At 34.5% G+C, this 25,801-nt stretch overlaps 1 long non-coding RNA gene across 1 annotated transcript in view; it reads left to right on the top strand.

Moving 5' to 3' along the window:
• The first annotated feature begins 3,407 nt into the window (after positions 1-3,407).
• LOC138718852 (uncharacterized) overlaps positions 3,408-25,801 on the top strand; it is a 131,675-nt gene continuing 109,281 nt past the window's right edge. The window contains exon 1 of the long non-coding RNA XR_011337149.1: positions 3,408-3,526. This is a non-coding gene — a long non-coding RNA (uncharacterized lncRNA). The remainder of the gene's footprint in view (positions 3,527-25,801) is intronic.

Below are 25,801 nucleotides of genomic sequence, written 5' to 3'. Positions count from 1 at the left end.
TCAAAATACTCTTTGTTCTAAGTAGAATCGGAAAAGGAAAAAACAATTGTAGCATGCTTGAACTTCAGAAACTAAAGCAGTTTTAGTGGCATCATAGTCCTTTTGTGAGTAGTTCAACTCTGCATTTGATGAATAACACCTTATAATGGAAAATAAGAGGAAGAAAAATTATGCCTATAGGAGAAAAGATATAGATATGAGGAACCTTGAACCTCATTTTCACATAGAACATTTTAATATTAACTTTGTTTTCTCTGGCATAATAAAAAAATAATAATTTAAGTAGAAGATTATCTATTTAAGTTTTCTTCACACCACTTCAGCTTAAAATCCTCCGCAAACCTATGAGGCCAGTGTTTTGAACAAAGGGTGTGATTCATGAGATAATCCTGTAAATTCATCTAGGATGAGTAAATTTGCCTTGCAACTATCTGTCCATGCGTTGTTAGTACACGGCTTTAATCAACAGGTGTTTGAGGGGATTTCCATTCCTTTTTATTATTTTGTCTTCTGTCTTCTCTTTAATGACACCAGACTTTTTTTGTTTTTAAGATGCATTACTGCATAACTGCTTGTTATATAGATGATTAAGTGATGCTAATGCTATCTGTACAAACACAATTCCTCTGTGTTGATGCTTAAATTCTTTTTCTCTTTCCTTTCTCAGGTGGTTGTAAATCAAGTATTTAGGAGTAAAATTATTTAGATCCTTGTTCCCAGAAAGTGCATTATTTCTAAGAGAAAATCCAGGTTTTAAAGATGTCTTCTTTTTTTCTGGTTGTTATTAGCAGGGGGAATCCTTTTCCACATTAGAGTTATTATAAATGAACTAAGCTATAATCAAAACGTGGATGTTGCTACTTAGCAATGACACTAGTAAGTACTCACAATTTCAAAATAATAAAAAAGTAGTTAATTATAGTCTTGTAGTTTTATTAATATCTTCTGACTTTTTTCATTCTGTAGATATGAATAAATTTACTGTTAATTGAATCAGTATTAATTGGTAGTGTTTCTAACTTATGAGCCATAACTTGGCATTTCACATGACACAAGACAGCAGAGCCTAAAAGGAAAGGGTGAAGCAACAACAGGGATCTTCAAATATCTAGAGGGACTAGACTAGATCCACAGGTTTCTTTCAATCTGAGATCATTAAGAATAAATACCCTAAACCTTTCTTAAATTGCTGAACAAATATAGATACATACAGTACTGAAACTGTGGACCTCAAAGTACTGTACAGAAGAAAATATCAGATTTCATATTTATGAACAAATACATGAGCAACAAAGATGCCAGCTTAGAAGGTGCCTTTAAAATACCAAAACAAACAAGCAAACAACAAACCCCAATCAACCAAAATCAGCAGAAAAAGAAACAGAAAAAAACTTAGCAGACTGAGGTAATTGGGCATTTTCTAAAGTCTCAGCAAACACCATAAAATCAATAAATCTGATTAAATATTCCACCTAATCTTGCAGTACAAAGGCATTTTAATGATTTGTGTGAGATTACAAACAACTTTTAAATGTGTGCTCCTGCTCTATGAAACAACATTTGAAGATGTGTACTTAATGTATCTAAATAAGAAAAAGAAAGATGTCAGTATGAAAGAAAGGATCTGTTTTGTTGCCACTTTTCACCTAAACACTGATTAAAAGATAGGTCATTCAAGCAAGAGTTATTTTTACTGCTGTCACTCCATTATCTCATTTTCAATGGACCATGAAAATGTTATAACACTCAGCTGAAAACAGCCCTTGGATGAAGAGACATCAGTTCAGTTTGAACCTTGCAAGTCTCAAAAACTGTTATCAAAATGAGCAATATGAAAAGTTATATGAGACTGCGTTCTACTACTGTTTGAAAAAGTAATAGAAAATTCTCAAGACAAGGCCACTTCGGCTTATAAATATTATAAATCGAGACCAGTCTTATAGCTCTTAAGAAACCTTACATGATAATCTAATATATCATTTCTTGCATCTTGTTGTGCATGCCGGATGCCTTGTTTCAGTTTCTGCAGCATGCATTGGCTTTCATCTGTTCTAACTCACGTATGTGTGATTATATCCTTTTTTTTTTTTTTGAGAAATATTGATGTAAAGTTACTTAGAAGTAACTTTTGCCAGAAATTAGTTTCCTGACTTCTTTCTGACTTGCTACATTGCCAGTTCATGGCTATGACTGAAGCTCTGATTAGCTGCCTTTCTAGTTGCCTTTCACTTGTTTTGGTCTTATCTGCCTTTTATCACTCTACATGTGAACACCATCTTCATTAGGTTTTTCTCTGCACTGTACTAAGGTTTCATATGACACAATCATCTTCCAGAGCTTTGTTCACTTAGTTTTCTTATTCTTGCATACTCTTCAAGCAAGACGTATTGCTTTCTTTCAAAATAATTTGATTGTGTTGGTACAGATATAAAAAAATGTAATAATTTTAATTAAAGAATAATTCACGGGATGATTAAGAAGATTATTCTAAAGTGAAGATGAGAAGATCAATACTAATGAAGCTAAAAATGCAAAGGGCAATTTGTTTCTCTAGAAATATGTTGTTTCCTTTTAAGTGAATGATAAAGTTATCACTTCTAAATCAAAAAAATCTTTGTTGCAGTAGTACTGATTTTTTTATCATTATTTTTTTCAAGGAACTGACGCTCCGTGTTTTCCATTTCTAACTAATATATAAAAAAAGCTTACAATTGTTGAACATTTTGTGAGAAAACATATAATATTCTACAAATACTTGTGACTACAGGAGTTTTTCTTTGATTTCTCTTTATGGCATGCATTACTTCTTCACTGCTTATATACTCCATGTGCACTTCTAAAAATGTATAATGTTTGTTAGGATGCACATTGACATTATTCCTCCCAAATTCTCATGGTTGTAGAAATAAAATTAAAACATAATACCCTCTTTTTTTTTCCCAAGTTCTCCTCAGTAAATTAAACATTATGTTGACATGTAAGAGTGGGAGGTATAACAATTCAATAGCCACTCTTGCTACATTTTACATATCTTTATAATATCATTCTTTCTCTAGAATCTAAATGAGTAAATTTTTTTTTAGACTCTTGAAAGTTTGTGGTAAACGATGTTGACACATTTTATTTTAAGCATTCGTGAAATCATAGTTGCATACACATCTGTTGAAAATCTGCCATGGATTGCCTGAAAGGCATGGTTTTATATAGTGCCCTATTTATGAGTTTCCTTGCTGACTGCATTTTAAGAGAATGTCTCCCTGCACAGACGACATTCAGTTTTCTAATTTGCTTTTAATAAGGTAATCCTTTTCAGAGATTTATTTGCTTAAGATAATGAGGTAGGATTACGGAGGAATTAACTGCAATGCTATTAAGTTTTTTTCCTTGGGTCTATCCTTATGTTTTCAGTTTGAAAGTAAGCTGAGATTTATTTTTCCTAGGCTACACAACAAATTCAAGACCAGAAGACAAAAAGGCAGCTGAAGTAGTAATTCTATGGAAGAATTAAGATGCCAATATCTTTGAGGTATGTGTTTTGGAAATGTTAATTATTCGTTAATCTTGCTGCTGTGTATAAGAGTAGTGGTGAGTACTTTTGAACATTAGTGATGTTTTCACATCTTCAGATGTGGCTTGATTTGAAATGAAATTCCAAAATATACTTCTTTTTTCCCTCCCTTTTTTTATTAAAATGGCGCATTAGTTATAAATCTGCTTCTGTTTTGCCTGAGACCATCCTTCTCTCTAGAAAATTTGATACAGCTAGATGCAGAGCTAAAAAATCCAAAGATTCCATGTTCTTTCTGTCTTCACAGTTACAACTTTCTTCATGTACCATAGTTACTGTAAAAAAATTCCAAATAGGAATGTTCTGGAAAACGCCATAATAATTTTTCATTTTGTATGCAATATTGGTGGCTTTGTTTTTAATAGGTGCAAGAAGCATTTGGATCAGCTATATGTAAGGAAAAGCATGATATAGAAACAAACTACAAATAACTCAGAAGGGGAGACAATAAACAGTCATCAGTAATGAGGATACACTAAGAAAATTGATCACTGCCTTTCCATGGGTTTAGAAGTAGCCTATTTAACAGTTTCTCAATTACCGGAATTGTCAGTAAGTGGGATTCCACTTTTGTAAATGTACCAGCAAATCTTGTGGTGTATCAGTAAATGGAGTTTATGTTTATTTCATTTTAGGTCTAGTTATCATTTATCTTGTTCAAGAGCTTAAACAAAGCAAATAATGGCCTTCATACAGTGAAAAACTGGGGCGCAGAAAGCATTATTTCTATTATACTTGGGAAATGTTTGTGTTGGCATGAATTTTTCTGGAACTCCTTTAAACTCTAGTTTTCTCTTTCCTCCAATACATTGAGTTTCCAAGAACAAGATTTTTTTCTCTTAGAGGAGGCATATTGTCACAGCAGTAATACCCCAATTCAGCAATCTTTGATAATTTCAATCTTCATCTGAAACTCCCTTCTTTTTTGTATCTCACCACCATAAACTATTATCTTTTGTACTTTCTTGTCAGATCTGTGCAATTTTGCTCATGTTTGGCTTGATAGAAAGACCACATAGATAATTTGACTAGTGACATCATAGCCATCTCATAGCTTATTAAGTTATGCAGATCTATAGTGTGATGCATATATTTTGTCTAAAAACATATCTTTTGCTTAAAAAAAACCAACAAATACTGTCAGTTTCCTCCTCCCTCAAAGGCTATATTTATTTCACCTTTCTTAAAAGACTGCATACCTACCCAAGACTATTGACTTCCCAGATTCTTTGTTTTTTCTTAGCTATTTAATAACAGGTTTGCAGCCTTTGGGGTTGGAAAGTCGAGTTCTGTAAACTATCTTTGTATATTATTATTCACAATGAATATATTCCAAGTGTCTTTTTTGCATCCTAGTATTTGTAACCACTCCTAATGTCAATCTTGTTTCTTTGGAGAAGCAGTATTTGAAGTACTGTAATAAATGATGATAGAGCAATCAGCAAATATATTTTCACATTTATCCTATTATTCTGCTGACAGGATGCTTAAATTTTATGTTGGAAAGAGGAATTTAAAGCTGCTGTTGAACTTTTGATGAAGGTCTACACATGTGTCAGTGACATCTGAGAATGATATTTTTAGATAAATGAAAAATCTCCATAGCTTTTTCACATCTCCCATTGCGACACATATTTGTTCCTCAGGGCACAATTTGTCTCATAGATTGCATTTGATTTGAAGTGTAAGGATAGAAGCTCATAGTATCAGTGTTAAATACATGTAGCCTTGAGTAGTATGGTAAGGCAATATTTTGATATTCAGCCATTAGAAAAAATGTTTAAAGAAAAAAGGATTTCATTTTACTGGGTCTTCTAAAGTAAGGCACCAAGCATGATAATTAATATTTAATCTATACTTTTTAGCTTTATATGTATTTCTGAAGTGGGTATATTTTGGCCTAGTCTGAGAGCAAAATGTTCCCAAGCAGTTTTTGTTAGTATATATACTTTCTAGGCCTTTATAAAATCTTCATTTTCTCTCATAATTGTAAAACACCAGGCAAAATGCAATGTATTATGAGGAAAAACAAAAGAACCAAAACATATCTGCCCTTTCTCCTTCAATTTGCCACATTATTTAATCATATTCAGTTTAGTATTTCTATCATTTCACAGTTATTATGTAATTTCAAATGGATTCCAAGTGGATTATTTAATCTGCGTTTCAAGATTTCTGACACTTCAAAGAACAGCATTATGGTTAGGTTGCCCAAGTGACTTCATATTACTCAATAATGGTAGTTTTCATGGTAAACATAGTCCTTGGTGGCAAAGAGGACTCTGACTTTCCTGTGTGAAGGTCTTTATATTATGTAATAATTGAAGTAAGGGAGAGAGAAATGTTCTTCTGAGACATATATCTGTCTTTCCTCATTCTCATATATGAGACTCATATAATTGTATGATTATATGAATATCTGCTTTAATACTCAAATACTCGTGTATTTGAATACTCGCGTATTCGAGTCCTCGAATACCGTGTTCAGTTCTGGGTCCCTTACCATAAGAAGGATGTTGAGGCTCTGGAGCGAGTCCAGAGAAGAGCAACAAAGCTGGTGAAGGGGCTGGAGAGCAGGTCTTACAAGGAGCGGCTGAGAGAGCTGGGGTCGTTTAGCCTGGAGAAGAGGAGGCTGAGGGGAGACCTCATTGCTCTCTACAACTACCTGAAAGGACGTTGTAGAGAGGAGGGTGCTGGCCTCTTCTCCCAAGTGACAGGGGACAGGACAAGAGGGAATGGCCTCAAGCTCCACCAGGGGAAGTTCAGGCTGGACATTAGAAAAAAAAATTTCATGGAGAAGGTCACTGGGCACTGGAACAGGCTGCTCAGGGAGATGTTTGAGTCACCTTCCCTGGAGGTGTTTAAGGGACAGGTGTATGAGGTGCTGAGGGGCATGGCTTAGTGGTTGATAGGATGGTTGGACTCTATGATCCAGTGGATCTTTTCCAACCTAGTGATTCTGTGATTCTATGAATAACCTCTCACAATGATATAAGCCTTCTTTAGCAAACAGTTGAAGGAACTAGTAAAAACGTTCATGGTTATGATTTTTAAATAGTCTGCCTTAATTAATAACACTGAATGAAATAAATAAATGGAAGCTTGCAAATGCATTTAAACCATACTTGTTCCTAATTAAACGTATGTATACATTACTGTTGGTTTGTAGACGCTCTGTGCCTGAGTGAAACTTTCGTATGTAGCTTATGCATCTATTCTAGTTTACTCCATGACTAATACTCCAATTTGCATTTGTCAGTTCCAGGTACTCAAAGAACATAAGATGTGCATTGAATTGTAGAACTTCGAGACTCTCTGAACACTTAGGCTCCTCTTTGTGTGATGATTTTTGCTGTTCTGACAACTGTAAATAGCAGAACTTGTGGAGAATGGAAAAAAAATAACAAACCCAGTGATTTAATTTTGCTTCTCTAATTTTTAACAGTTATCTGATCTTATCAGTGATTCCATGCATATATTGTCTTTATAAAAGTTTGTACATACGTAAAGCAGGTGTAGAGTTTTGCTATGGTACCAAATGCATATTGTATTCAAAGTTTTTATAACTTTCTCTGTGTCTGTGTGAAAACCTGAATTGGTAAATGCAAATGGAAGTTTCAGAGCTACCTTATTGCAGACATATATTTATGATGGAGCTTAAGAAACTCTCACTCTTCTTGCAAGGTCAAAATACAAAACTGAGATTCAGTGTTGTGGGGTGCTGGCCTCACTGTTATAAACAGATAAATGAATTGATTAAAAAAATGGGCTTTTAGTCACCAGTGGATTTTAGCCTCCCTTAGCACCATGAGAATAATTGACATTTTACTTCCCTGAAAATTCAAAAATATTTCAGAACGTTTTGAGTGGTTTGTCAAGTCAAGCTGAAAAACACTTTAAAGCAGGAAGTTGACTGAATCTTATAAAAAAAGCTAACTTAAATTTTGAATATATGAAAATTAAATATTCTGAGCTTTTCAAGGTTTTATACTCTACAAATCATTTTAGAAACTGAAATAATATTGAGAAAGTCTGTGCAATCATTTTTGTTTAAAAGTACAAGGTGGTTTTTATGTCTTTTGTTAAGTCAATGTCAGCTTCACAAAGCCTGTGTACTCCCTTTTGGGGCTGTAAAGAAAATCTTTGGATACTTGCCATATTGCTTTCCTATATGAATTCAGTGGCATGTGCTTTCTGCTCTGTAACTAAAGCAGTGGAACTACAGTTGAGGATTGCTCATGAGATGTAATGACGTAAGGAATCTGGAAGAAAGGGAAGAATTGATTGTATTTATCACTTTAGTTGAAGGAAGTGACTTAGGATTCCTAATCAAAATGGCCAAGCTGCCAACCTACCTGTGCAGGGCAGGCATATGTTCATGCTGGGGCAGCAGGGCAGTGGGTGCTCACAGGCCAGCAGAGCTGTGCCCTCCCTCCTCTTCCAGGCAAGCACAGTCCCACCATACCAGGGCAGAGGCAATGATGCACCCGCTATGATGTGGTCTCTGCTGCAGAAACCATCCCCTTTGAAGCAGCTTCAGAGGGAAAGGTGGGTTTGTTTCTTGCATGCAAAGCATGCATTAGTTGTCATCTAGGCAGCATGGGGTCACCAATTTTGTATAAAGGACTTTCACTGTGACTGGCTATTTCTGGCACCTGCTAACCTGCTATTTGTATTTGCACAGTGTTTGACTTAATTTAGAAGAACTTATTTAAAATCTAAAAGGTCCAAAAAGACACTGAAATGCAAGCTTCCATTACCAGTTTTCTCTGGATCTATATAAATCAAAATATTATTGTTTTTACCCTTGCCAGTGACATTCAAGGTGAACAAAAATACATGCATATTTTTTTTCTTTCAGAACACACAGGAGCATAGGTTGACATATTCCATTCACAGCACTTGAAAACTAGGACTTAAAAATATACAAGTGTCATTTTTTACCCCAAATTTTATTTTTTATGAGTTCTGTTAATTATGTGAGTTTGCTTGTAATATGAATTATTTTTCCTAACAAATATTTTATTGTCCTCATGATATTTGATTCTTGCTTCTTCTGGCTATATATAGTGTGTTTGGGTTTTGTGTTTTTTACACAGAATCTTCCTACAGATAAACAGTTCAGTGTAGCTCAAGAAAATTAAGATTAAGAAAGAACACCTCTTCAGCATAAAAGAGTAATTGGTATTTCTGTTTCTCACAGTAAATTTAATTGAGCTTTAAAAGATAGTCAAGTTCAAACAAAATAGTGCTTAAATTAATCTTAAGGGTGCCTGAACAGGAATATAGACCAAAATACTCCAAAATTACTGTGTCCAGATTTCACCCATGCATTGTAGAAATTTTTCTGTTTTTTTTTTTTTCTAATGGATCTGTTTTTTAATGATGAAGCTGATCAATCCCTGCTCTTGAGATAACATCCTAGCTATCTATAGATAGCACACAATTAACTTGAGGAGAGAAGGGGAAAACCAGGAAGGAAATATGTGCAATACATAGAGCATCTCTCTGTGTTCTGTATTCTGTGTCAATTTTAATGGGTCCTTAATTAGGTCACAGGACTGATTGATATCAGCACTTAGCTTTCTGGGTGACATCACCGTCTCCTTCATTCCCTATTAGGGATTAAAATGTTGATACATAGAAAATTCTGCTTCCTGGACAGAGAAAAATAACTAATTATACCAGTCGTAAACTTGACACTAGCTGAATTATTTACCAGTACAGGAGTGAAATGGAGACTAACACGAAGGAAGAGCACAGGGAGCATATGGAAAGAGCACAGATATACTAGCAGCCCGCGTATGTAAAAGAATTTTGTTTAAAGAAACAGTGACAGGACTAGGTTTGGACATGAACAATCGTAAGTAAAATGATGCTGCATTTCAAATCCATACGCAGAAAAAGTAAGGAAAAAATTAGAAAAATATTTGAGATGAAGCAAGCAGACTACTACAATGTATGACCAAATGCATGGAGATCTTGGCATGAGGGGAAAACCGTGAGTGGACAGAGAACATGCTGTTCCTAGAAAGGTTATCAGATCGAAAGAAAAAACTAGAAGGGTGCCTAATACATATTTCTATACATAAAAAGCTCATAAAGGCAGCAGAGGACACAGCTTGAAATGGTGCTTCTTAATTTAAAAACAGCTCCAACATACTGAACATAAAAGTTTGTTTCTGAAACTGTATATCCCAGCAGAAAACTTCAACTCATCTTTATAAAATGTCTTACAATTGAGTTGCTGTACAAAGCCACTGAAACAGCTTGATGTCATTGTTACTACTTTTTATTATTTTGCTGTCAGGGAGTCTATCCCATTTTTCAGACTTTCTTTGACTTTTGGGCGATCCTTTTTGCCTGGTTTTAATTTATAAGATGGAATACTTAAAAATATTACCGTTGAGATTTTTAGGATTTGTTTAATAAAGGATGAAAAACTGAGGACATATATTTTTATGATCTTGTGTGTTGAGATGTATTTGTGCTTGAGAGAGTCTGCTGTCTGGTATAAGATGACCTTGACTTCACAGAGGACTATGAGGAACTAGGTCAGACATGGCTATAAGAATGCACATCTGACCATTAGAGCAGGCTGCAGCAGCACAACAAATGCATGGCTATGAGAACAGAATAAAACAAATTTGTTAAATGTTGTGGTGCATTACACTGGTGCAAGCGTTGAGCCTCAGAGATTTCTATTACAATTGTGAGCTAGTACATAGTTCATAGACAAGAATCATAGAATCATTTAGATTAAAAAAGACCTTTAAGATCATTAACTGCAATTGTTAACCTAGCACTGCCAAGTCCACCACTAAACCATGTCTTATGTGCCACATCTACACATCTTTTAAATATGTCCAGAGATGGTGACTCAACCACTTCCCTGGGCAGCCTGTTCCAGTGCTTAATAACCCTTTATGTGGGCTACATATTAAAGGTTTGTCATGTTTTTGATGTTCTTTATATAGATACATCTGCTGTCAGTTTACTACTGCAGCTATGCTTTCAAATAAATTAGGAAAGGTAGTGGAAATAGTGTTTCGATCCTATTTCATACAGGCTTTCATCTCATATATCTATTTGCCATTTGTAATTTCTAGGCTTCATGAAATGCACTGACTTTCTTTTTAACAGCTTGTCTTTTCTTGAGTTTTCAAATTATTTCTGCTGAGAGGTCTTAGTGTTAGTTTAGTTGCTGGAAATAGTACGGATGTCCTATGAAATTCTGTACTACGGTAATATTTCTAATAAAATGCAAATCAAATACACTGGTTCAATTTAGAAGCACTAAGAATAGGCTTAATCCAAGTCTTCAAACTTTAATCCAAAATGTTACAGAACCTGTAACGAACAAGATGAATGGCTTAATGGCACCTGATCCTACAGATGAAGAAGCATAAGTTAGATACAAACTGTATCTAAGAGATTTAAAACAAGTGGCTGCCTTCATTTGATTTTTAAGGATAGAGTCATCAGAATATATTTTTCCTTGAGTCTCTCCTTTCATGCTCACCTTTAAAGTAAGACTGTATTATGTGAGTCAGTGAATGACCTGAACGTATCAAATATCATGAGTTGTAGTCTTCCTAAAGTAGAGGGAGAGAAAGCAGAAATGAATTTGAGTAAAACATTCATGCTTCACAAAACAGTCATTTAAATTTGCATGTGTTTCTGAGCAATATATTTGTATATAAATCATTGGTATTAAAAAAATAAGTTACTACTAAACAACCTTTGACAATTCATATTATTGGTCATTAGCCAGAGGTATTTCCTTTTTACTTGCTTCCAGAGTTAAAGTTGTGAGCAGAAATTGAGCTGTGAGTGAGAAGACAACTGCTGCCCAGAATTTTCAGCCATACAGTAGTTTGAATAGATAAAACAGAGATACACTTCAAACTTCATACAGTCTAATGAAATTAATCTAAATATTTGCGGATTTTTGCTTTGCACTCACTGTGGAGTGTTTGACTAATATGTTACCTTCACAAGAGGAGCTAGACAGGGGTCACCCTTAGTTCAATTTCTCTGGCTTTCAGGAGTATATAGGATCACTTAAAATAAAATTAAATAAAAAAACCCCACATGTTTTTTCTCAAATGTTTAAAACTTGTGGGTTAGAAGATGTCACACTCTCCCTTTTCACCTTCCTGTGCTTTTGAAAAACAGGTGTGGGCTAATGGGGAAATCATTGATCCTTGACAACCACAAGTAAGTATCTTCTCAGGCAAGGTTTTACTCTTCTGTTACAAACCTTTTTATTCAGGAGATCTTGTACCAGAATTCCAGAAATAAATGAGACACTCTGCTACTTTCAGGTTTGTTGCAGATTCATGTTGGTGTTTCTTTGTCTGTATATGCTTGTCACTTTTTTAACCACCTTCTACAGCAGTTATTCCCAACCTTCTTTTTAAGAGGATCTTCACTACTCCCTTCCTGAACTCAAGGCTTCTCATTAGCCCTTCTTCTTTCCCCATCTCTGAGGACTCTTTCTGATACTTCATTCTTACTTCCTCCTACTAACGTTTCTTCGTTATGTCCTTGTTGCTGACTGGCCAATATCAGTGCAGCTGTCCAAAGTGCAAGTCCTAGCACAGAGGTTTTAGCTCTGTAGCAGATCATAGCTTTTCCGGACAAACTGTGACTGACAGAATACTTTGCTATGGTTGGGACTCTTTCTTCAAATTGATTTTTCTATTTTTCTGTGTAAGGGTAGATTCTGAAGTAATCGTCTGATTTCACAAGCTGTATTAAGGTCCTCTATTACCTATATCCTAATTTCTCTCCTATTTCAAAGAAGATTCTTAAGCTGAAAAAAGTGCATGCTAAAATATTCACTGAACATTTTAATACCTTTATTTTAATTTAATTAAACCAGTGATCTATTAATGAACAGGTTGATTTGCATCTTTTTGCAGATAGTTGCTGTGAAGAGCTACTTATTTTCATTTATATCACACTTTTTCAGAGTACATAGAGAATTTTAGCTCGTCATGGTTTATTTCCTAAAAGTCCTCAGGGAGCCTGAATTAGGAGACCTTGTGTTCAGCTCTGCAGTGTTCTGTGTGGTACCAGTGAAATAGTTCTTGGTATTTGGAAGGTAGAAGCCAGTGACCCAATTGCATAAATTCTCATCCCTCTTCTTAGTGCCACAGGATTCAACTGGACCTCATGTTTACAGAGTTGCAAGCAATTACAAAAAGTAATTGTTTTCAAAAGCAGGTTCATACATCATCAAAATTTGCGAAAAATGCATTATGCATAAAGGGCTTAGTATTCTCTTCTGCCATTGATAGAAATGTATAATCCCTAGTTAAAAGATTTATGCTGAGCATTGACAGTTGATTGATACTGCATGTAAATTTGAAGTGCGGAATTCCACAATAAATAATAGTTACTGGGATCATTCCTAATGTGATGCAGAATTGTTTTTACTTTGGATGTCTAGAGTAAAGTGAAAAAAAATATATAACTTATCAATGGGTAAAGTACATGTGTTTTATATATTGTCCAAGGTGATTTATGCATCATCTTACAATTGTGACTGTGTTGGGGGAAAGGTTGAGAGACCATATTTTGGAGAAGACTGACCATCTTAATCTTCAAAGGTAGTAAGGGAATGAGTTTACACAGATAAAGAAAAAAGCATGGATAATAACAACACATTACTAAAGGCTTTAAGAGTAGACAGACAGGATTTAATTGAGAAATGGAAGGTCGGTGATGCAAATGAGAGTAAAATGTACCACTCAAGGCTTTCTGTACAACTAATTTTGCTGTAGAAACATACCTACACTGCTTCTGTCATGAAGCTAGTTTATGTCTTTAACAATACTTGACAGCTGAAAATTTGCAGCTGACTGAACATTGCAACTGGAGATTTTAAAAGGAAAAAAAACCAAAATCCATCCATCTCAGAAATTTTTTGGTAATGTATTACTGTTCCCAAGTAACTTACAAATAACATTTTTTTAAGAGACTATGTATGATAGGTAAGGTCCTTGCAATGTCCTCATTTCTTTTTGTTTGGATTTTTTAGCTTAGTTTGAGAACTTGCAGTTTATCAGTACTCCAGGCAAAATGTGAAGTCCTTCCTAGTCCCCACTCTTCACCCTGCAAATTGCAGAAAAATGGCATTTAGTTTAAAAGGGAACAGAATTTGAAGGAAACATGTTGTGACCTATTTGTTTATATTAAATTAGTTGATTATGGAGTGTTATTTATATAGAGAACATCTAGTGAAGAGAAACAATTGAGTTGTGATACTGAACATTTTTTGTTAGTATTTGTGTACTTTAGGAAGTTTTACTTTAATAAGGTCATTGATTTTGGAATTTGACAGTAACTATGATGTTCTATTCAAGCAGATTTGGCTTTTTCTATGTGTAAAATGCCAAGAGTGTCTGTTCTCTTTTTTTTTTTTTTTTTTTTGAAGACAGGAGCTTCTATAAATTGGAAGTGATACAGAGTTAACTAATTACATTATAGAGCATAAACCAAGTCAAATGAAATGAAGGCCCTGCATTCAGCAGCACTGTTTCATTTTATTTCACGTGAGGTACTTTGGATTCCCTAAATTCTGGTGTTTTGCTGTAATATTTACTGCAAAGGCAAGAAAAAGGGAAAATATATATGTACTAAGGAAAGCCCCTGAAAGCTAAATCAGCTTGGTGAAATAATTTCTTAGAAATTCTGTATTACTCTGTTATGAGAGAGATATCTGATTAGCATATAATGTCCAGACTTCTATTTTCATGGCACATTTTGGAACAAAGTAACATTATCCTTCAGCAAGATCTTCCTCAAGTGATCTGAAAATTCTGTCACGTGTCATTTTTTGATTGCCTACATGTTTTAAATTTTGATAGATTACATTATCTACGATCTACTTTTCATAGAAGAACAAGTAATAATTTGATTGCAGTTGCACAGTCTTTCAAATCCTAAGAGTGTTCCATTGTGTTTGTTCTTCATAAATTGACTTTAACAGTTCCAGAGGAAGAAGGTTGAAGCTTTGAACACTTATTGTTCATCTTTGACATCTACAGTTTTCAAGCTCTGTTAAGGTTAAATGGGAGTTCATTTGCACTCTTTTTCGTTTAGTAAGTGCTCTCGTAATTGAATGCAGATCCATGTAATGTAGTGGTGAAAAGGGAAATTCATTAAGATTCCTGATTAGAAAAAAGAGTTAACAGAATTGCAAAGGTTATAGAAATTTAGCTCCTGCTGAAGTTAAATTAAGCATAAACCACACCCGGGTAACACGAAGGAGCTTGCTTTAACTGTAACTAACAAGAAATTTTAAAATTCATATACATCATCCATGTACACCAAAAGCAAAAGCAAAGATACATTTACTAAATCAGTATAGTGGATAAAATTGATACAGATTTCATGCCTTTTGTAAATTTTTACTGGTTTAGTTGTATTAGGTACAAGGTTAATATCACAAATACCAATGAAACTGTCATAAGAATATGATGATAAGGAAACATAGAGTATCTTCTTACTCTCTTGAAGTTAAAACTGCTCATATTTACTGGCACAAACTGGAAATGTGACTCATGATATTTGGGTTTTGTTTGATTCTGGAACTTTAAACATATACTTAGATACAGCTACATGAAAGCAGCATGCTTTTCACCTAACCCTTGCAAATATTTTCTAGCCATTTTCATAGCATTCCTCTGGTGATCCCTTTCAAATATATTTTGACAAACAATTAATTCCAAAAAGTATCTCATGCTTCCCCTGTAAGGTGAAAAAGGACATTGAAAATCTGTAATAGGGTTCCACTTGAACTGCTATAAACTTACTCCGTTCAATGATGTCAGTTTAAATCTAGGACACTTTTTTATACTGTGCTTACACCTCAATTATGTTAACCCTTTGGTTAACCATTTTTCTTGATCATTTCTATATCAGCTCAGTTTATGGGTTTTTCTTTTATACAAAATCTCTGTCAAGTGTATGTGGTACTAATAGGTATGGACTTGGAAATTTGCAGAATTATTATAAATGACTTGATGACCTGTTCTGCAATGCTGTGCATGTGTCAATATGCCTGTGTCCATATGCCTGTGTATAGGTGCTTTTTGCTCCTTGGCTGCTATAATGCAGATCAGGGTGGGGGGGAGGGGGGCGATGTGTGGAAAGGCGGGCAAAGAGCTGTGGAGATAGGACTAGGTAGAGTTCTGGAGGTCCCTTGCAGTCTAAATGGCTCTGTGATTCTGTGAAGATTTATCTGTGCACAGTAGCACTCCCTTAAGGTATATACAGTCTCAATTACATGATGCTGGAGCATAGAATCATAGAATCATAGAATAACCAGGTTGGAAGAGACCCAACGGATCTATGAGTCCAACCATGTGATCAGCATGTGACCAGCACTGAAACATTCCCTCCTTCCTCTACTGTGTTCTGGCCTGTGTTCAGCTCTTAATATAGTGGCACCGAAAAAATTTTGTCTAACTTCCTGTTCACCACTCTTGTCTGCAAAATATCTTTCATTAGAACAGCCTTCCATTTTTCATTAAAAAAGCCCAAACAAACAAACAAGCCCTACCTTAGTTGAAATTTCATTTCTGCCCTTCATTTTTTTAAAAAAACCTGTCAGATAATGGAAAATTTTCCAAATCAAGGACAAAAAAGGAGATTCTCTCTCCCTCACATTCCAAACTTCTTTGTGTTGTTTGGACTGTAAGGCACCTTCCAATTTAGATATGTGAATCTCATTAGCATGCTCTTTATATTCTTTTTCAGATCACTAATGAGGAATTTAATTAAAACATGACCCAGCACTCATCCCAGCAGCATTCACCAGACACCTCCTTTTGACATGATACATTGCTGTTTTTCACTGATCCACATTTTAAATACTAGCCAGTTTTCAAAACAGCAGTAAGCAGAGGTGAGATACCACTTAATTAGGGACAACTTATTGAATTAAAAAAAAAAGAAATATAAAAAGGTCTTCATTGAAAGAAAATGAATAGAATTATATTCTGCCTCTCTCTATGCAATAGCCTTGCTAATAAGCTACCAAAACCTACTACCCCATAACTCAGGTTCAAATACAATGATATTCTATTTTTAGAATTAAGGAGATAAGAACAGTCAAAGGCAAATATTAACTGACAAGCTCTTGTCAGATTTTTCAAAGAATTATGTCTTCAAGGCCTAAATTTACAGCTCTTCGCTCTGAAGAATAATATGTGGTAGCCGGTTTGACCAGCTGTCCTAGTAATGTAATTAAGTTGGCCACTGTTCACATACTATTTCAGGAATTCTTATTATGCAAGGAATTCCCTTCCTTTTTTTTTTCTGCATCTATTAGCACCCAAATCTCTTTACTAGTCACAATAAAACATTTTTTGTTAGGTTAAAATGTAATTTCTTGTACTTCAGTTTGGGCCCATTGTCTGTTGGTCTGTCACTGCGCGTGGTGGGGAAGAGCCACTCCTGGCCTTCTTTATTGCACACACACCCCCTCCATCACCAGGCATTTAGGTGTATTGATCATTAAGGCTTCATTTGGAGATATCAAAGGTTGTTGCTCAGGGTGCCCTCAGTTTTCCATCTCCACACACGGGAAGGAGGGACTGAAATGACAAAGGGTCTGTGTGTTGCTGTGCCCCTGTTGGATCATCAGTTCTCAGACACAATGGATGGCTCAAATGACAATAATGCCCATGCTCTGGAAATCTGCTTGATCTTGAAGTATTGGTACAAAAAATTTCATGAAACTTTGAAAAACATAGTACATAAATTTGTTCGGAGTATGCTTGTCCTCTAGTTACTATACCTAACCATATATAATGAAGCATGAGGTATCTTTACCAGTGCTATACCTCAGCATATGGTAAGTTTATTTTTTAATTTTCTGCAGGAGCCACATTGATTATGTGTGGTGGATTTTTTATTCCGTCACATGCTGATGACCTCCGGGAATTTTAAAATTGTGTTTTAGTGATCCTGATGAGTGTATGGACCTATTGTACCATGTCTCACTAGAGCTGTACCTACTATGTGTTTCCAGTGCCTGTAGTCCCTTATGTTAAGCAGGAATGATATAAGTAAGGGTGAATTTATGCAGTTACATTTGGATAACAGATTGTTAATAAGCAGTCATTTGGAGCATTGAAATGGTAAGACTGATATTAACTACTGAGGCACACTATAGAAAGAGGAGATATAAAGCTGATTATGAAGACATAGTTCCTGAAATCAAGGGCTGCTATAGTATATTTAAGTGAAATAGTTGAAGCCCATCTACTTGTGAAGTGGAAACTTCGTGGTACTTTTGAATCTGTTCAAGCACGATTTCAGAACTTGAATTTTTATGGTATTTTAGAAGTCTGTTTTATTATCATTATCCCCTAAGACACACAAAAAACATCCTGTGCAAAGATGATAAAGTGGCATAAACATTCTTTCAGGAGCAAGGCAGATCTGGAACGTTCACAAGAAAATGTACATAGCTTTTTAGGTATAATAATAACATGTAATGAATGCCATTTAAGAAATGCGCTTGAACATCAGTTAGAGCACCAGGTTTCTGTCTTTTAATGAATAAAATTGTATAACAGAAAAGTAATTTAAATGTGACAGTATGAAGAGTATCTAGATCTTTACATCTCTTATACCATTGCATCTTCATCTATTATTTCCAGTTGCACTCTATTTTGGTACTGTTAGTCTCTTTCATTCTCATTTGAAAGTTTAATCACTTTCTTTTTTTTTTTTTTTTTTTAACTTTTTTCCCATCCCCTAACATCTTGCTGAAGGTTTCAAGATTCAACTTTCTCTCTTTCTGTTAAATTAAACTTTTTTAGAAGATACTCTTCTGGCATTTTTCAGGAAATGCGGTGTGATGTGCAATGAAGCTTAAATTAAATCTGGATTCTCCCCTTGTGGAGAAGGCAATTGCCTGAGATAACAGAGATGTAGCCAGCTATGTAGTGAGAGAAGAGAAAGAGCAGTCTGAGTCCAATAGGTAATACTACAAAAACTTTAAAATGCTTGAATTAATTATTCCCTCCTCAAAAAATCTTGTATGAAGTATCTGTATTATTTAACAATTCATCTGAGGTTAAGGCCTATGTTTAAAAATAATGATGGCAGTTTGAAATATCAAAGGGGTGACTTTCCCTTCATGCTATGCACCTCAAAAGCTATGTACTTTGAGAGAGATTGTGAACGTCAGTATTAAAAACTAGACTGATCTTACTCAAGTTAGACAGTAAGAATAGAAATTCTTTGGGTTTAGTTCAAGTATATTTACTTGAGACAAAAAAGATTTTGTGATTCTTGATTCTTCATCCTGTGTCTAAAACAAGAAGGTGGATATCATTGTTATAATGCCTAAACAGTACACCTTAGAAAAAACAAAGTTAGTGTAATATATTCTTCCATGATGTAACCCATCAGCCTGGGTTGAGGAACAAGATATTTATTTCAAGTCAACAGCTGGCTTCTGGCTTACTGTGTTTTCCATTTCCTCTTCCAAAAATGCTTGAAATACATAATTACCTAGTTTTAGTTCACGTGGTTTGGTTTTTTATCCAGATGCTCTACAAGTAATCAGCAGATTTGTTCTAATTCTATGTGTGTTTGCTCTAAGAAGTGAATTGATCTTAGGCATTTCACTTATGTATATAATTCTGTGTCATGTTTGCACCACACAATATGCAGCGAATGATAGATGAGATTGGAAATACTGGCTCAATAATGTTTATTGTCTGCAGTGTATAATCTCCATTGCACCTCATGAAAATCTCCTTAAAATGCTAGTTCTTGGCTGATAATTTTGTTAGCAAAAACACAGATAACAAGAGAAAATGAAGCTCATGTACAGATTCTTCTTTCTTTGAAAGATCTTTATGTAGAAAAAACCCCTCACACTTTACCATTTATCATAAATTCATTGTTGTGCTGTTCACAAATACATACTGGATTAATTGAGGTGAATTTTCGTTAGTGAGGCTCACATTCAGGTCAGGTCATATTCCTGCACAAGCAAAGCACTGCAACTGCTACTAGTCTTTTCCCTCTTACATTCTAATCATTACAATCACTAATAACTCTTGAAGTTAGTCTTCCTAGTGGTCATTTGTGATATTCACTAGGCTTTCACATATTTCATCTATATAGATAAATAATATATTAAAGACAAATAGTTTATTATATATTTTGGTTTTGATAAAATGATTATATTGGGCTTAAGACAGCAATGTGATCATTTTTCATGCAGGAAAATTATTAAATTAAAGAGTAATAAATTTGAGTGCAGAAATTCAAACTAGGCTAAATCTATTAACAACAGATTTCTTGGTTTTATTGTTTTTGTTTTGTTTTCTTTGGTTTAGCTTGGTTTGTTTTTTAAGTAACTCTGTGGATGTGATTACTGTCTGTACACCTTTTCCATCTTAGGCACAGTTTCTGTTCTAGTTACGCTATAGTAATGAATATTGGGAACCACTGCTGAGGACAGAACTGCCTGACTAGAAAAATGTTCCAGTCTGGATGAATGAGCTAAATGTAAAGGAGTTAAGTGCTGGTTGTATGTAACATCTAAGCTGGCGGTGCACTTTACTGATGGATAATGAAATGGGACCAGCTGAGACAGTGTGGTGTGACAGAATCACTACTGAGTCATCAGTATTAGTTCATATACGGATTTCATGACAGATTTTCTTTCTTTCTTGGTGCTGTATGATCCGTGAGGGGAAAAAAACGAAATATTGAAAATATACATATAAGAAGCTGGATACCATTCCCATTGTAATTTTGTACTCTTATTTCTGTGGCTTCCAAACAGTAGCATGCAAGTAAGCAAGTATATTGTACTCGTGTATTTAAAACGTAATTTAATACTGAAATTCTTTAGATAAGCAGACTATTTGATAATATCAGGAGAGTGTAAGAAATTTAGACATATTTTTCTGATTTTATGTAAACTAACTTAAGTGGATTAGCATGGAGTGTGCAGCATGTACTGCGTGCAGTACAGCCAGAATGATCTGCATTGTTCACCTACTTGTCTTTTAGTCCCTAATGATTTATTTTTGTATCTTAACAATTACATGATCTTTGTACAAGCTGTCAGAATGTGATTTAAAAATAAAACCAAATATCGCTGGGTATGTTGTTTGCTTTCTTTTCTTTATTTTAATGAATAAGTTATTTAGTGATCACTTTTTGGTCTAGTTACATGCAAACCAATTTTTTCAAACCACTTCTTCCCTTTAAAGTATAACCTTTGTGCGGACTTGTTTGCCTTTTCATTATGATTGTAGTTAATTTTTATCATCAAACTTGTACACGATTACTGCAACAGTGACGTTTGAGTCACACACACACTAGAAAAATTAACTACCCCTCACAGATATAAGCTGTTGAAAGGAAGCTTATTAAGCCCTTTCTGCATATGCAAAATAGAGGCCAAGATAGGAGAGGGATGTGATAAAATGTCCAAACTACTTTGAATCATGGAATCATAGAATCATGGAATGGTTTGGATTGGAAGAGAACACAAAGATTACCTAGTCCAACCACTCCTGCACTGAGCAGGGACATTTTCAACAAGATCAGGTTTCTCTCAGGCTCATCTAACCTGACCTTGAATGTTTCCAGGGATGGGGCATCTTTCACCTCTCTGGGCAACCTGTGCCAGTGTTCCACCACCCTCAGAAAAAAAAACATTTCTTCCTAAGATATAGTATAAACTTCTCCTCTTTTAGCTTAAAACCATTACACCTTGTCCTATTGTTACAAGCCCTGCTAGAAAGTATTTCCCCATCTTTCTTTTAAGTGCTCTTTAAGTATTGAAAGGCTGCAGTAAGGTCTCCTCGGAGCCTTCTCTTCTCAAAGCTAAACAACCTCAACTCTCTCAGCCTTTCCTCATAGGTGTTCCATCCCTCTGATAATCTTAGTGGCCCTCTGGATCCACTCCAACAGGTCCATGTTTTTCCTGTGCTGAGGGCTTCAGAACTGGACACAGTATTCCAGGTGTGGTACCTGAGATCGGTGTCTTTCTTCCCAACGGAATGATCTCTGCTTGAAAACAGTCTGTCGAAGTTGTAACATTTTTATGTTTACTGATATGCATGCATGTTTTAAACATACACAGGAGATGCAAATATGTATGTGTGTGCATGTGCACATATGTATGTGCATCTGTACAAATATGTAGAAATATATAGTGTGTATGTCAAATGTAGTGATAAAAATTTAGCAGAACTAAGAAGTTTAAAACTTAAATTCTCATGTAAGGACACTTGCTTTCATTATCCCAAAGACCATCACATCCTCCATAATAACAAATAATTTTATTTACCTACGGGAAGTACCCACCACCCATTAAATGCAACTGCTATTAATTTCAGTATTACTTCCCTTCAGTATCTTTTTTCAGTATCTAGTGCCAGCCTATGCTCAGAGATGATTAACTTAATTGGTGTAATACTTGAAATTCTGTCTCACTGTCAGGAGTTCTGGGACCAGTACTCCCAACACCAGGAGTGGCTCTAGCAGCTGCATGACAAATTTAATAATTTGAATTTTGTTAGTATCAATTTAATTCTTTTGAGAACTTACTCTCCTCAGTGAAACAATAGATTTGTTGTCTGAAAATTTTAGAACACCTTAAGGGTTGTGATTGAAAAATAAAGTATGAGAGCAAAACTAGTCTTGCTTGCCTTAGTTTAATTAGTTTGGAATTGTTTTTAAAGATAGCAGTGAAGTCTGAAACATGACACAGTGACAAGTAAATAGAATACATAGGGGTTTCTATCTATTCTTTATTCCTTAATCTCACCACAACCCTTTAGTATGTAATGTATCGGATTATATTTGGCTTTGAAATACAGATTTTTATAAGCATTCTTATAACGTTACAGTTACACTTCTGTCAGTATCATCACAGAAAGTTAAAGAAGTGACATGGAGTACTCTTGAGATTGTGTGTGTGATAGTGTTTTTATTTCCTAATGTAAGCATAATTCAGTTCATAATTATCTTTCTGGTACACATCAATTCTCAACATTCAGTTTTGCCATTTGTCTAGTGTTTTACTCCCCAGAAATCTTCATTTCAGCAGATAGGGTTTATTTTTAAGTATGGGGCTACATAATTCAGTGTGTTTGCCTATGATTTCAAAAACTGTCTATTTATGTCTTAAAATCGTTACAGTATTTGTGCCCATTTTCAAAATGTCTGGGACATAATGAAATTTTTCAAGTTACAGAAATAGATGGCATTACTTAAAAAATGGACCAGGAACATTTATTTTATTATTGTTGCTAAGTTTCTTGTACTATACGCAGCTACGTCCTTCAGCCTATTTTTCCAAGCAGAGTTATAGTCAGCAGGAATTAATAAAGTTTGGATGCAAAAACCATTAAATTATCAGCTGATAAAACAAACTGTATTTTGTGTATATGTCTAACCCAAATTATAGGCAGTACATGTCACCACATAATTTTAAAATTGCAAAAGCATTTATTGAGAGCTGCTGTAGAGTTATTAATTAGTCCGTATCCACACAGTGTTTGTTAAACTGAGTTTTCTTTGTTTGCGGTTTTTTTGGCACTTAAAAGGATGTGAATGTGAACTGTTAATTAAAACTGTTACTTGCTCATTTATATATGATATTAGAATGCTATAATGCCAATTCATTATTTCTGGTTGTCTAAGACCATAATAGTTTAGAGTATTATCTATAAAGTGAAAATGAAATTTTGTTAGCTATGTTGTACATTTTAATGATGGTCATCTATACTTTTAAAACTGTATAATGAGGACTTACATAGGTACTCAGGGACATTAAACAGATGGTGATTCACCCTATATAAATTAAATTTTAGAGCTGTTAATTAAAATGGAATACAAACCATTATACAGAAAGATTGGAGTCTACTATATTACATCAGTTAAATGTATTTGTAGAGAACTGAATCTAACTTTCCTATGGTGTTGCATTTGAAAACTGGTTTTCAGCTTGCTTGCTTCAATGGAAGGATTAAGTTATTTTAACAGGCTTTTGTGAATGACTTGAACAAGTATTTTCATCAGTGATTTGCAAACTTCATCTATGGCACTTTGTGTCATTCTCAGAGGAGGAAAAAGAAAAATGTATGAACATCCTTAGGGAAGAATATTCGTACTTTGTCAAGTGGCAAGAGTCCATAATACACAAGATGGCACTGTTTCATTTATGAAAATATCTCATTTTCACAGATAACAGTGAAAAGTGTGATGTGAGAGTGCAGAAGGTTTTATATTTCTGTACGTTGAAAATAAGATATTTGCATAGTTGAATAGTTTTGTTTATTATAGACAAACCAAAACATAATGATGTAGATACAAGACCACATAACTGAGGCAAGTGAAAATGCCTCTAAATCAACTGTTGAATGCATCTGGAACTGGAGATTAAATGTGAGCTAAAGTTTTTTTTGACTTACTGTCTTGCTTCTAAAAATTCCAGAAAATCTAGAATTTAGCTTTCAGATGATAGTTTTTCCCTGAATCTTCACAGCTCCTCTGACATGTATACCATCTAGGTTTCTACACTTCACTATTAAGGTTAGCTTGTTAAAAGCAAATTTTCTGTCCTGAAGTGCATGGGAATTTCCTGTAATGTAGAACGCTTCACTTTTTAATTAGGTCTTAGTCTAATGTAGGTTTTAATTTGTCATTGAAAAAAAATCCATCATAAAAATTATACAGCATATTTTCAAAGATTATTTTCTACTGTGGACAGTTTCTGCCTTGGGCAATCTTCATATCTCTAGCATTTGTGAAAAACAAGCTATGTCTCTTACTGTGCCAAACTAAGATATATGAATATAATGTTAAATATTTCTTAACATTTCACCAGAATTTGTTAAATAAACAGAAAGCATTTATATATCGTATTATTCTTCTTAGGGGTTGACTAAAAAATCTGCAAGCCATTGACCAGATTAGACACAGTCATTGCAATAATTTTTCAGCAGTTTCAACTTCCAATGTCTAAATTTAAGTACACATGTACTGATAATTTAGTAGTCTTCAATCTGCTCTTTCAGATGATAAACATCCTTAGATGTTTTGACATAGAAAAGTAGGATAAACTCTTACATCCTTGTTTTAAAATTCAAAAGTTCAAAATAGTATTCATATATAACATATATATATGTATAAAATAGTGCATAAGAAAGCATATTCACAGGAAGGACCATAGAAATTGAAGGCTTGTAGTTCTGTTTGTTCTTTACTGCAATAGTAACTGTTATTTCTAGCATAAAGATGACATTTTTTTTCATAAGAAAATGTCAGAATTCAGTCCCTCTAATTTTAGATAAATTTTGTCAAGGTAGATGTCAGCTTACTTTCACACATTTGAGTTCCTTTTAAAGACATACAGAAAGACATTCATTCAGTAGATGAAGACAGTATTCTTAACTGCTTCTGGATTTTTCAAGGCTTAAGTATATTTGTTCTGAAATTTCAGCTGTTAGTCATTTGCAAAGTATTGGTGGGAGTGTATTTGAAGCAGGTCTGCCCTTAAGGACTGTGTCTTTTTTGTTTGCATTGCTGATCAATTTCAATGTTATTTTCTCTTAGAGAAGAATAAATTGGAAGATGTACTCTGTAAGAACATGTCCCTGTGTTTTCCATCTGTTATATGGTACTTCATTCATAGGACCAGATTAGAAGTAGATCCCATGAAATGCCTACACTATGGTTGTAGGGACTATAGTGCTTACAGCTTTACTCTGTGGTCTGCTTCTATTCTACTTTCTAGTGTACCCAGTATCTGTAGCTATTGCTATTGTACCTGCCAGACAGGTGGGTTTAGAAGTTAATTAAGAATCTAGCATTAAATCCGTAAGTGAAGTTGCATAACTATTGAAAGCTGACTGTTCATTTCCCTTTTATAGTATTTGTGAATTTTCATTGGCCTGAATATTCATATTTTTTCTCTGCCATAATCATGCTCTTGCGAAATTGCTATAGATAACAGTTCCGATTTATAGACCTTAAAGTACTTTATAATCACAAGATATGTGTAATTTGAAATACTTTTATTCCTGTTTCCTGGATACAGGAGTATGACTATGAAAAGAAATTCTGCTTTGACCAGCAAACCAATGACTAGGTTTGGTAAAAGAACCGCTTCTGGTAACTACATTTTGTAGGCCTTGACCATGTACTGACAGTAGGGGACATACTACAAGT

This window comes from Phaenicophaeus curvirostris, chromosome 3, assembly GCF_032191515.1.
Source record: "Phaenicophaeus curvirostris isolate KB17595 chromosome 3, BPBGC_Pcur_1.0, whole genome shotgun sequence".
Classification (NCBI taxonomy): Eukaryota; Metazoa; Chordata; class Aves; order Cuculiformes; family Cuculidae; genus Phaenicophaeus; species Phaenicophaeus curvirostris.
The sequence above is the reverse complement of the archived record's forward strand: the minus strand, read 5'-3'. Positions and strand labels throughout refer to the sequence as shown.